At 34.0% G+C, this 14,899-nt stretch overlaps 1 non-coding gene across 1 annotated transcript; it reads left to right on the forward strand.

The window, feature by feature from the left end:
* Positions 1–1,818: 1,818 nt before the first annotated feature.
* LOC148567630 (small nucleolar RNA R71) lies at positions 1,819–1,926 on the forward strand. The gene has a single exon (XR_015882075.1). It is a non-coding gene; the product is annotated as a small nucleolar RNA R71 (small nucleolar RNA).
* Positions 1,927–14,899: the final 12,973 nt, after the last annotated feature.

Here is a 14,899-nt window from a genome sequence, read left to right on the forward strand (position 1 = left end):
TTGTGACTCCACATGATCATGAACCTAAGAAAACATGAAAAACAAAAATATAGTTAGATAAATAAACATTGGGTTGCCTCCCAACAAGCGCTTCTTTAATGTCAATAGTTTGACAGTGGGCTCTCATGGAGCCTCACAGATGTTCAGAGCATGGTTGAGACTCTCCAACACCAAACTTAGAGTTTGGATATGGGAGTTCAACACCAAACTTAGAGTTTGGTTGTGGCCTCCCAACACCAAACTTAGAGTCTGACTGTGGGGGCTTTGGTTGACTCTGCTTTGAGAGAAGCTTTTTCTGCTTCCTCTTCATGGATGCAGAGAGGGATCCTTGAGTTGTAAACACAAGGTTGTCCTTATTTAATTGAAGGATCAATTCTCCTCTGTCCACATCAATCACAGCTCTTGCTGTGGCTAGGAAAGGTCTTCCTAGGATGATGGATTCATCCTCTTCCTTTCCAGTATCCAGGACTATGAAATCAGCAGGGGTGTAAAGGCCTTCAACCTTTACTAACACGTCCTCTACTTGTCCATAAGCCTGTTTTCTTGAATTGTCTGCTATCTCTAATGAGATTTTAGCAGCTTGCACCCCATAGATTCCCAATTTCTCTATTACAGAGAGGGGCATGAGGTTTATTCCTGAACCAAGGTCACACAGAGCCTTAAAGATCATGGTGCCTATGGTACAAGGTATTATGAACTTTCCAGGATCCTGTCTCTTCTGAGGCAATGTTAGTTGATCCAGATCACTTAGTTCATTGGTGAACAAGGGAGGTTCATCTTCCCAAGTTTCAATACCAAATAATTTGGCATTCAGCTTCATGATTGCACCAACAAACTTGGCAGTTTGCTCTTCAGTAACATCCTCATTCTCTTCAGAAGAGGAATACTCATCAGAGCTCATGAATGGCATAAGGAGGTTCAATGGAATCTCTATGGTCTCTGGATGAGCCTCAGAGTCCTTTAGTTCCTCAGAAGGAAGCTCCTTATTGATCACTGGACATCCCAGGAGGTCTTCCTCCTTGGGATTCACGTCCTCTCCTTCCCTTACAGGTTCGGCCATGGTGCTTATGTCAATGGCCTTGCACTCTCCTTTTGGATTATCTTCTGTATTGCTTGGGAGAGTACTAGGAGGGATTTCAGTGATCCTTTTACTCAGCTGGCCCACTTGTGCTTCCAAATTTCTAATGGAAGACAAGTTTCATTCATGAAACTCACAGTGGCCTTAGATAGATCAGAGACTAAATTTGCTAAGCTAGATGGATTCTGCTCAGAATTCTCTGTCTGTTGCTGAGTGGATGATGGAAAAGGCTTGCTGTTGCTAAACCTGTTTCTTCCACCATTATTAAAGCCTTGTTGAGGCTTTTGATCCTTCCATGAGAGATTTTGGTGATTTCTCCATGATGGATTATATGTGTCTCCATAAGGTTCACCCATGTAATTTACCTCTGCTATTGCAGGGTTCTCAGGATCATAAGCTTCTTCTTCAGAAGATGCCTCTTGAGTACTATTGGATGCAGCTTGCATTCCATTCAGACTCTGGGAAATCGTATTGACTTGCTGAGTCAATATTTTATCCTGAGCCAATATGGCATTCAGAGTATCAATTTCAAGAACTCCCTTCTTCATAGGCGTCCCATTACTCACAGGATTCCTCTCAGAAGTGTACATGCACTGGTTATTAGCAACCATGTCAATGAATTCTTGAGCTTCTGCAGGTGTTTTCTTTAGGTGAATGGATCCACCTACAGAAGTATCCAATGACATCTTTGATGGCTCAGATAAACCATCATAGAATATATCCAGGATGGTCCATTCTGAAAGCATGTCAGAAGGACACTTTTTGGTCAGCTGCTTGTATCTTTCCCAAGCTTCATAGAGGGATTCACCTTCTTTCTGTCTGAAGGTTTGAACATCAGCTCTAAGCTTGCTCAGCTTTTGAGGAGGAAAGAACTTGGCTAAGAAAGTCGTGACCAGCTTATCCCAAGAGTTCAGGCTATCCTTGGGTTGAGAGTCCAACCACACTCTAGCTCTGTCTCTTACAGCAAAAGGGAAAAGCATGAGCCTGTAGACTTCAGGATCTACTCCATTAGTCTTAATAGTATCACAAATCTGCAAGAATTCAGTTAAGAACTGAAAAGGATCTTCAGATGGAAGTCCATGAAACTTGTAGTTCTGCTGCATCAGAGAAACTAATTGAGGTTTCAGCTCAAAGTTGTTTGCTCCAATGGCAGGAATGGAGATGCTTCTTCCATGTAAATTGGAATTAGGTGCAGTAAAGTCACCAAGCATTCTCCTTACATTATTATTATTTTCAGCTGCCATCTTCTTTTCCTGTTTGATAATTTCTGACAGGTGCTTGCTGGTTTGTTGTAATTCAGCTTCTCTTAGTTTCCTCTTCAGAGTCCTTTCAGGTTCTGGATCTGCTTCAACAAGAATGTTCTTGTCCTTGCTCCTGCTCATATGACAAAGAAGAGGGCACAGAAAAATAATAATAATAGGGATCCTCTTTTTTTTTTTTTGAGTGAGGGAGAGATGTTAGTAGATGAATAAACAAATAGAAGGAGATGAGAGAGAAGGATTTTCGAAAATAATTTTTGAAAAAGAGTTAGTGGTTTTCGAAAATAGTTTTGAAAAAGGTTAGTAGTTTTTTGAAAATTCAAATAAAAAATAATTAGTTAATTAAAAAGAAATTTTTGAATAAGGGGGAAGATATTTTCGAAAATTAGAGAGAGAGAGTTAGTTAGGTAGTTTTGAAAAAGATAAGAAACAAACAAAAAGTTAGTTAGTTAGTTGAAACAAATTTGAAAAGATAAGAAGTTAGGAAGTTAGAAAAGATATTTTTGAAATCAAATTTTTGAAAAAGATAAGATAAGAAGATATTTTTGAAAAGATATGATATAAATTAGTTTTTGAAAAAGATTTGAATTTTTAAAATCACAATTAATGATTTGATTCACAAGAAATCACAAGATATGATTCTAGAACTTAAAGTTTGAATCTTTCTTAACAAGTAAGTAACAAACTTGAAATTTTTGAATCAAAACATTAATTGATTATGTTATTTTCGAAAATTTGATATAAAAATAAGAAAAAAAATTTTGAAAAATATTTTTGGAATTTTCGAAAATAACTAAGAAATTCGAAAAAGATTTGATTTTTGAAAAAGATTTTGAAAAAGATGAGATTTTTAAATTGAAAATTTGATTTGACTCATAAAAACAACTAGATTTTAAAATTTTTTGAAAAAGTCAAATCTAATTTTCGAATTTATGAGAGAGAAAAAGGGAAAGATATTTATTTTTTTGATTTTTGAAATTTTTTTTTATGAGAGAGAAAAACAAGAAAATTGATGCAATGCATGAAAGTTGTGAATCAAAACAATGAATGCATGCAAGAATGCTATGAATGTCAAGATGAACACCAAGAACATTATGAAGATCAAAATGAACACCAAGAACATATTTTTGAAAAATTTTTAATGCAAAGAAAACATGCAAGACACCAAACTTAGAAATTCTTAATGCTTAGGCACTAAGAATTCAAGAATGCATATGAAAAACAAGGAAAGACACAAAACATGCACATGCAAAGATCAAACAAGAAGACTTACCAAGAACAACTTGAAGATCATGAAGAACACTATGAATGCATGAGAATTTTCGAAAAATGCAAGATGCACATGCAATTGACACCAAACTTATAACATGACTCAAGACTCAAACAAGAAACACAAAAATATTTTTGATTTTTATGATTTTATGATTTTTTTTTTTGTATTTTCTTTTAATTTTTTCGAAAATCATTTAAAAAAAAAAGAAAAATAAGGATTCAAAATTTTTAATATGAATTCCAGGAATCTTATACTCTAAAGCTCCAATCAAAGGGTCAGGCATGGCTTAATAGCCAGCCAAGCTTTAGTATGTAACTCAGACATGACATGCCTGACATACCCTATCCAGAAGGATTGGGCATGACTCCACTGAGGTGATTAGTTGAAGGCCAATCCCAAAGCAGTTTGGGTATGGCTTTACAGCCAGATAGGCTTCAACATGCTTCATGAAACACTAGAATTCATTCTTAAAAATTTTTAAGCCATAGAATAATTTATTTTTGAAAACATTATTTTTATTATTATATATTTTTTTTTTCGAAATCAAAAGAAAAATTTTTGAAAACAAAACAAAAAGAAAATTACCTAATCTGAGCAACAAGATGAACCGTTAGTTGTCCAAACTCGAATAATCCCCAGCAACGGCGCCAAAAACTTGGTGCGCAGAAATTGTGACTACACTTTGATCATGTAAAATTCATCGCTCTTTCTTTCCCTGGTAATGGTGCCAAAAACATGACGCCAATACCATGGTTCACAACTTCGCACAACTAACCAGCAAGTGCACTGGGTCATCCAAGTAATACCTTACGTGAGTAAGGGTCGAATCCCACGGAGATTGTTGGTATGAAGCAAGCTATGGTCACCTTGTAAATCTCAGTCAGGCGGATATAAAATAGTAATGGAGTTTTCGAAAATAATTAATAAAATAGGGATAGAAATACTTATGTAAATCATAGGTGAGAATTTCAGATAAGCGAATAGAGATGCTTTCGTTCCTCTGAACCTCTGCTTTCCTGCTATCTTCATCCAATCAGTCTTACTCCTTTCCATGGCTGGCTTTATGTGATACATCACCATTGTCAATGGCTACTTTCGGTCTTCTCTCGGGAAAATGATCCAAATGCCCTGTCACGGCACGGCTAATCGTCTGGAGGCATCACCCTTGTCAATGGTTTCACCTTATCCTCTCAGTGAAAATGGTCAACGCACCCTGTCACGGCACGGCTATTCATCTGTCGGTTCTCGATCATGCTGGAATTGGATTTACTATCCTTTTGCGTCTGTCACTAACGCCCAGCACTCGCGAGTTTGAAGCTCGTCACAATCATTCAATCATTGAATCCTACTCGGAATACCACAGACAAGGTTTAGACCTTCCAGATTCTGTTGAATGCCGCCATCATTCTAGCTTATACCACGAAGATTCCGATTAAAAGATCTAAGAGATATTCATTCAATCTAATGTAGAACGGAAGTGGTTGTCAGGCACGTGTTCATAAGGAATGGTGATGATTGTCACGTTCATCACATTCAGGTTGAAGTGCGAATGAATATCTTAGAAGCGAAATAAGAAGAATTGAATAGAAAATAGTAGTACTTTGCATTAATCTTTGAGGAACAGTAGAGCTCCACACCTTAACCTATGAAGTGTAGAAACTCTACCGTTTGAGAATACATAAGTGAAGGGTCCAGGCATGGCCGAGATGGCCAGCCCCTCTGATCTAAGAACCAGACGTCCAAAGATGATCAAAGGATCAAAAGATAATCCAAAGATGTCTAATACAATAGTAAGAGGTCCTATTTATAATAAACTAGCTACTAGGGTTTACAGAAGTAAGTAATTGATGCATAAATCCACTTCCGGGGCCCACTTGGTGTGTGCTTGGGCTGAGCTTTAACTTTCCACGTGCAGAGGCCATTTGTGGAGTTGAACGCCAGGTTTTGATCCATTTCTGGCGTTCAACTCTGGTTTTTGATCCCTTTCTGGCGCTGAACTCCAGAATTGGGCAGAGAGCTGGCGTTGAACGCCAGTTTGCGTCATCTAAACTTGGGCAAAGTATGGACTATTATATATTGCTGGAAATCGCTGGATGTCTACTTTCCAACGCAATTAGAAGCGCGCCATTTCGAGTTCTGTAGCTCCAGAAAATCTATTTTGAGTGCAGGGAGGTCAGAATCCAACAGCATCAGCAGTCCTTCTTCAACCTCTGAATCTGATTTTTGTTCAAGTCCCTCAATTTCAACCAGAAAATACCTGAAATCACAGAAAAACACACAAACTCATAGTAAAGTCCAGAAATGTGAATTTAACATAAAAACTAATGAAAACATCCCTAGAAGTAACTAGATCCTACTAAAAACATACTAAAAACAATGTCAAAAAGCGTATAAATTATCCGCTCATCAAGCGGCGCTAGCTCAGCGTGAAGGTAAGGACCCATATGTTATTGCCTATGCCTCTAAGACTTTAGACGGTGCTCAGTCTAATTATACTACCATTGACAAAAGAGCTATTGGCTATTGTTTTTGCTCTGGATAAATTCCGAGCTTACTTACTTGGAACTAAGGTGGTAGTATATTCAGACCATGCAGCCTTGAAATATTTATTTGCTAAGAAAGAGTCTAAACCAAGGTTAATTCGTTGGATATTGCTGTTGCAAGAATTTGATTTAGAAATAAAAGATAGGAGTGGTTCCCAAAATTTAGTGGCAGACACTTGAGTTGCCTTGAACACATTAAAAGTGATTCCACTCCTATCAATGATGTGTTTCCACCGGATATATAACACCCTACCACACAGGGTATTACACCTAAGATGTAACACAGAGGTGATGAGGCGCTACGACCTCTAAAATAAAATATGTACATATAAGAGCAAAAAGAATATAATAAACTAGGAGCCTTGAAAAACAGAAGAAATAAAAAGCGCAACGCTCTGGAAACGGAATAACTTGGGTGTGAAGAAAACTATATCTATCAAACATCATAAAATAATAAAAGTAGGAATAGAGAGCCAAAGATACAAAATAACAAGCTCCTAACTCAGCCTGCGAAGTCAAGGCTGGCCAGAGAATACTTACACACACACACACACACAGATATATATATATATATATATATCCAAAATCCAAATGTACATAAACAAAATCCTTTCTCTCCATAAACCTCTAAGAGGATAAAAAGAACAAGTTATGTAGAGAGTAAGCTAAGTACATATATATACATACATCACTGTATAACAAAATAGCCCAGTAACTACTTTGCTTCAGCAACCTAGACGCCTAATGAGACGCCTCTCAGCATGGAATGAGAACTGGAGGTTCTCAGTATGGTAAAGGTGCCACACACATAATATATAAGGCCCTGGGAATATCAGAGGCAATCCTAGAACGCCGACACTCATATTATAGAGCTTAAAGTATTAAACAGGAGCCATAAAAAGGTCGTTTTCTAAGAGTATCTAAACCTAACTTAACTTAACCTTAAAATCTAAGTCCCATACTGCCATTCCTCCATACCTCCATCTCCGTCAGCATTTCATAGACAAATAAGCAGATAAAGACAACCACAAGAAGGATACAAATACTACAGGTAACACATATACGTTTAACATGGCAAGAACACTTAGGCACACCCAATTAATGCACAAACAAGTAATTCAAGTCCGAAAAACTTAGACTGTCCCCCGACGTGCATCCCCAAGAGTCTATGAATAGCTTTTTCTCAAATAATCAATATTGCTCAATGGGGGTTACATTCTCAGGAATTTATAGTGCCCGGTCACACTTACGTCGTAGGGTCAACAGAGTATCGAGCTTTCAACCTAGTATACGTGGTGGCTAGCCACGACACTTTATCCAGGGAATCTCGTATCTCAGATCATTAAATCATTCAAGCCAAATTTTGTACGTAATCTTTTATCAGAATATCTAGTCAAGTAACATATATGACTTATCCATAACATCTGATAATCAATTCATCACTTTTCAATTGTACTTTACCTTTAAGTTATCCTCATTTCCTAACTTCATCTGATTATCAGGTTTAACACTATTATTTATGACCAATGGAATGAAAATAGAGGTTTAGTAGTTTGAAATAGGTTTTAAAAAACCTTAAAAATCATGTTTGCTGGAACAGGTGCCACGCGTACGCGTGGACGTATGTCCTTTTTAAAAGCAACAGTAGATTACCAGAGAGCTGCAAACCTTGCAAATCTCAGCAGCATAACCACATATTTATCATCCAAACTTCCGACGGGCATAACTCAATCGTTTTAAATCGTTTTTCTTTCGTTCTTCGAATGGCATAAACATCACGAACCCAATTTTCATTTTAAAACAAGTTGGGAACAAATTGAAGGTCCAGAAGCCAAGTTATGCCTCGCCAAAATTCGGCCAAAAATCAACATTTGCAAAAATATTCAAACCTCAATTTTCAATCAAAACTCCATTCCATTCCTTGTTAAATATGCCAAATCTAACACCATATACCAATAGCAAGACTCAACACAACTTTAGACCATTTATCAACTAAAGAATTTCATTTCTCAATAATTCCTTCAAGTTTCCATTCAATGTTCTTGTAAGCATGTAAACAACCAATCAACCACATTTTCTTCCAATATCAACTTCAATAATAATCTCCACCACATATTTAAATTACCAACTATCCAACAGGCACTAACTAAACTTAATCATTAACAACATTCAACCATGTTTCCTTCCAAATCAACATAACAACAACCACCATCCATAATCAATTACTAATTATCGACAAACACCAACCAAGTATATTCAATAACAAATTACTAAACATTAAACATACACCTGCATTCCAACTTATCCTATGGTCATATAGCCTAAGTTTTCACAGAACATTATATATTAAATGCAAGAAACCTAAACTATACCTTCGCCAATTCCCATGTAACGATCAAGGCAATTTATTTAAAACAAACACAACCTTTCCAAAATTCAATAACCACTAGGCTTAGCTTCCTCCAAGTTCCAATATCCACAATTCCAAGCTCTAATTATTTATTCACAACCTAATACACATTTATAACACATATATACCCAATTTAATACTCAAAGCTCAAATTCAATAAAATTAAAATAGAATTATCATATCCTCACCTAACTCAAGCTTCACATAAGCAAGAGTGAATGTTTCCCTCAAGTTAATTGGATCCTAGAACATCAGAAATCAAAGAAATTCAACATCTCTTCCAATTATTTGAAAATATGGGAAAAGAATGGCTGGAAGTGATAATGTCTTACCAAAGAAATTTTTCTGGTAGAAACGTAGAGCTTGATGCGGTGTACGTGTGGCCGTAAATGGTGCGGCGATCGGAACTCGAACGGAGAAGTTACGGCGTTCGGGACTTGACGTAGGGGTTTCGGTACGTTTCTCTTCTCCTCCCCCTGTTACATTGCTGCCTCTGCTACGTTTGAAGAAAGAAAAGAGCTTTGAGCTCATTTAATGGGTTGGTCCGGTTTGGTCCACAGGCCCAATTTAGGCCCGATTCAACCGGTTCGGCCCGTTCGGTCTAATCTTGGACCAATTTTCTCGAAATTAGTGTCAAAATTCTCATCTTGGTGAGCTCTATCCTAATTTAATATAATATTCGTGTTTCTAATCTTCCTTATTAAAAACTAATTTATTGACTAATTATTTACTAATTTAATGGGGTTTACATCCTACCCACCTAACAAAGAATTTTGCCCTCAAAATTCAGATGCAGTTACCTGAAAAGAGATGTGGGTAGTCTTTCCACATATCTGATTCGAGTTTCCAAGTGTGTTCCTCAATACCAGCTTGACTCCAAGTTACTTTTACCAAAGATACTTGTTTCCCACACAATCGTTTAATACTAGTGTCATCTATTTTCACCAGAATTACTGGAAGCGTTTGATCTTCTCTCACTTGGATCGGTTCTTGTTCTAGAATATGACTTGTGTCAGGAGTATACTTCATAAGTTGTGACACATGAAACACGTCGTGCAAATTCGAAAGATACGGCGGTAAGGAGATTCTATAAGCTACCGGCCCAATTCTTTTTAGGATCTCAAACGGTCCAATATAACGGGGATTCAGTTTCTTAGTCTTAATAGATCTTTCCACTTCAGTGGTTGGTGTAACCTTCAGAAAGACATGCTCCCCTTCTTCAAAACCTAAAGGCTTTCACCTTAGATTAGCATAGCTCTTCTGACGGCTTTGGGCTATAAGCATTCGGCTACGAATCTTCTTCATCTGCTCAGTAGTTTCAGCTATCATCTCAGGCTCTAACAAACTTCTTTCTCTAGTTTCATACCAACATAGTGGAGATTGACATTTTCTGTCATACAGAGTCTCATATGGAGCCGTTCCGGTGCTTGCATGGTAGCTATTATTATAAACAAACTTCACTAAAGACATATACCGATCCCAACTCCCCGGCTAGTCCAAGACATAAGCCCTTAACATATCCTCCAAGATCTGAATAGTTCTCTCTGATTGTCCATCCGTCTGAGGGTGATATGCAGTACTTAAACTCGACTGAGTTCCAAATGCACGTTGAAGAGCTCCCCAGAATCTTGATGTGAAACGAAGATCTCTATCAGATATAATGGTAGAAGGCACGCCGTGTGATGAGCGGATAATTTATACGCTTTTTGGCATTGTTTTTAGTATGTTTTTAGTAGAATCTAGTTACTTTTAGGGATGTTTTCATTAGTTTTTATGTTAAATTCACATTTCTGGACTTTACTATGAGTTTGTGTGTTTTTCTGCGATTTCAGGTATTTTCTGGCTGAAATTGAGGGACTTGAGCAAAAATCAGATTCAGAGGTTGAAGAAGGACTGCTGATGCTGTTGGATTCTGACCTCCCTGCACTCAAAATGGATTTTCTGGAGCTACAAAACTCGAAATGGGGCACTTCCAATTGCGTTGGAACGTAGACATCCAGGGCTTTCCAGAAATATATAATAGTCCATACTTTGCCCAAGTTTAGATGATGCAAACTGGCGTTCAACGCCAGCTCTCTGCCCAATTCTGGCGTCCAGCGCCAGAAACAAGTTGCAAAGTGGAGTTCAACGCCCAAACTGGCACAAAAGCTGGCGTTCAACTCCAAGAATGACCTCTCCACGTGTAGACTTCAAGCTCAGCCCAAGCACACACCAAGTGGGCCCCGGAAGTGGATTTATGCATCAATTACTTACTTCTATAAACCCTAGTAACTAGTTTAGTATAAATAGGACTTTTTACTATTGTATTAGATATCTTTGGATTATATTTTGATCTAGTGGTCTCGTTTTGGGGGCTGGCCATTCGGCCATGCCTGAACCTTTCACTTATGTATTTTTAACGGTAGAGTTTCTACACTCCATAGATTAAGGTGTGGAGCTCTGTTGTTCCTCAAAGATTAATGCAAAGTACTACTGTTTTTCTATTCAATTCAACTTATTCCGCTTCTAAGATATTCATTCGCATTTCAACCTGAATGTGATGAACGTGACAATCATCATCATTCCCTTTGAACGTGTGCCTGATAACCACTTCCCTTCTACCTTAGATTGAATGAGTATCTCTTGGATCTCTTAATCAGAATCTTCGTTGTGTAAGCTAGATTGATGGCGGCATTCATGAGAGTTCGGAAAGTCTAAACCTTGTCTGTGGTATTCCGAGTAGGATTCAGGGATTGAATGACTGTGACGAGCTTCAAATTCGCGAGTGCTGGGCGTAGTGACAGACGCAAAAGGAGGGTGAATCCTATTCCAGTATGATCGAGAACCTCAGATGATTAGCCGTGCTGTGACAGAGCATTTGGACCATTTTCACAAGAGGATAGGATGTAGCCATTGACAACGGTGATGCCCTTACATAAAGCCAGCCATGGAAAGGAGTAAGACTGATTGGATGAAGGCAGCAGGAAAGCAGAGGTTCAGAGGAACGAAAGCATCTCTATGCGCTTATCTGAAATTCTCACCAATAATTTACATAAGTATTTCTATCCTTCTTTTATTATTTAATTTCGAAAACTCCATAATTATTTTATATCCGCCTGACTGAGATTTACAAGGTGACCATAGCTTGCTTCATACCAACAATCTCCGTGGGATCGACCCTTACTCACGTAAGGTTTATTACTTGGACGACCCAGTGCACTTGCTGGTTAGTTGTATCGAAGTTGTGACAAATTATGAATTGAGATTACAATTGAGCGTACCATGTTGATGGCGCCATTGATGATCACAATTTCGTGCACCAAGTTTTTGGCGCCGTTGCCGGGGATTGTTCGAGTTTGGACAACTGACGGTTCATCTTGTTGCTCAGATTGGGTAACTTTCTTTTCGTTTTCTTTTCAAAAAGTTTTCAAAAATTTTTCAAAAAAATCTTTCAAAAATATATTTTTCTTCAGAATTTTTAAGAATGAATTCTAGTGTTTCATGAAGCATGTTGAAGCCTGGCTAGCTGTAGGGAATGTCAAGCGTGACATGTCTGAGTTACATACTAAAGCTTGGCTGGCTATTAAGCCATGCCTGACCCTTTGATTGGAGCTTTAGACTAAAGAGCATAAGATTCCTGGAATTCATATTAAAAATTTTGGAATCCTTATTTTTCTTTTTTAAAATGATTTTTGAAAAAAAAATTTAATTAAAAGAAAATACAAAAAAAAATCATAAAATCATAAAAATCAAAAAAATATTTCGTGTTTCTTGTTTGAGTCTTGAGTCAAATTGTAAGTTTGGTGTCAATTGCATGTTTTAAAGCTTGCATAAAATTTTTGAAAAATTCATGTATTCATAGTGTTCTTCATGATCTTCAAGTTGTTCTTGGTAAGTCTTCTTGTTTGATCTTGATGTTTTCTTGTTTTGTGTCTTTTCTTGTTTTTCATATGCATTCTTGCATTCATAGTGTCTAAACATGAAAGATTTCTAAGTTTGGTGTCTTGCATGTTTTCTTTGCATATAAAATTTTCAAAAATAAGTTCTTGATGTTCATCATGATCTTCATAGTGTTCTTGGTGTTCATCTTGACATTCATAGCATTCTTGCATGCATTCATTGTTTTGATCTAAAATTTCCATGCATTGAGCATTTTTAGTGTTTTTCTCTCTAATCATTAAAAATTCAAAAATCAAAAATATCTTTCCCTTTTTCTCTCTTAAAATTTCAAAAATTAGATTTGATTTTTTAAAAAAATTTTAAAATCTAGTTGTTTTTATGAGTCAAATCAAATTTTCAATTTAAAAATCTTATCTTTTTCAAAATCTTTTTCAAAAATCATATCTTTTTCACTCTTCTTATTTATTTTCGAAAATTTTTAAAATATTTTTCAAAAATCTTTTTCTTATCTTTATCTCATAATTTTCGAAAATAACATCATCAATTAATGTTTTGATTCAAAAATTTCAAGTTTGTTACTTGCTTGTTAAGAAAGATTCAAACTTTAAGTTCTAGAATCATAGTTTGTGATTTCTTGTGAATCAAGTCATTAATTGTGATTTTAAAAATCAAATCTTTTTCAAAACTAATTTCAATCATATCTTTTCAAAAATATCTTATTATCTTATCTTTTTCAAAATCCTATCTTTTTCAAAATTTGATTTTAAAATATCTTTTCTAACTTCCTATCTTCTTATCTTTTCAAAAATTGATTTTCAAATTTGTTTCAACTAACTAACTAACTCTTTGTTTGTTTCCTATCTTTTTCAAAACCACCTAACTAACTCTCTCTCTCTAATTTTCAAAAATATCTTCCCCCTTTTTCAAAATTTATTTTCAATTAACTAACTACTTTAATTTTTTATTTCTATTTTCGAAAAACTACTAACCTTTTTCAAAAACTATTTTCAAAAATCACTAACTCTTTTTCAAAAAAAAAAATTTATTTTCGAAATTTTCCCTCTCTCATCTTATTCTATTTATTTATTCATCCACTAACATCTCCTCCTCACATCACTCACCAAAAATCCGAACTTCCTCTCTCTCTCTCTGAGTTCAGATTTTCTTCTTCTTTTCTTCTACTCACACAAGGACCTCTATACTGTGGTATAAAGGATCCCTATTATTATTATTATTATTATTATTATTATTATTATTATTATTATTATTATTATTATTATTATTATTATTATTATTATTATTATTATTATTATTATTATTATTATTATTATTATTATTATTATTATTATTATTATTATTATTATTATTATTATTATTATTATTATTATTATTATTATTATTATTATTATTATTATTATTATTATTATTATTATTATTATTATTATTATTATTATTATTATTATTATTATTATTATTATTATTATTATTATTATTATTATTATTATTATTATTATTATTATTATTATTATTATTATTATTATTATTATTATTATTATTATTATTATTATTATTATTATTATTATTATTATTATTATTATTATTATTATTATTATTATTATTATTATTATTATTATTATTATTATTATTATTATTATTATTATTATTATTATTATTATTATTATTATTATTATTATTATTATTATTATTATTATTATTATTATTATTATTATTATTATTATTATTATTATTATTATTATTATTATTATTATTATTATTATTATTATTATTATTATTATTATTATTATTATTATTATTATTATTATTATTATTATTATTATTATTATTATTATTATTATTATTATTATTATTATTATTATTATTATTATTATTATTATTATTATTATTATTATTATTATTATTATTATTATTATTATTATTATTATTATTATTATTATTATTATTATTATTATTATTATTATTATTATTATTATTATTATTATTATTATTATTATTATTATTATTATTATTATTATTATTATTATTATTATTATTATTATTATTATTATTATTATTATTATTATTATTATTATTATTATTATTATTATTATTATTATTATTATTATTATTATTATTATTATTATTATTATTATTATTATTATTATTATTATTATTATTATTATTATTATTATTTCTGTGCCCTCTTCTTTGTCATATGAGCAGGAACAAGGACAAGAATATTCTTGTTGAGGCAGATCCAGAACCTGAAAGGACTCTGAAGAGGAAACTAAGAGAAGCTAAATTACAACAATCCAGAGATAACCTTTCAGAAATTTTCGAACAGAAAGAGGAGATGGCAGCCGAAAATAATAATAATGCAAGGAGGATGCTTGGTGACTTTACTGCATCAAATTCCAATTTACATGGAAGAAGCATCTCCATTCCTGCTATTGGAGCAAA

This window comes from Arachis ipaensis, chromosome B4, assembly GCF_059453495.1.
Source record: "Arachis ipaensis isolate K30076 ecotype BB chromosome B4, ASM5945349v1, whole genome shotgun sequence".
NCBI classification, from domain to species: Eukaryota; Viridiplantae; Streptophyta; class Magnoliopsida; order Fabales; family Fabaceae; genus Arachis; species Arachis ipaensis.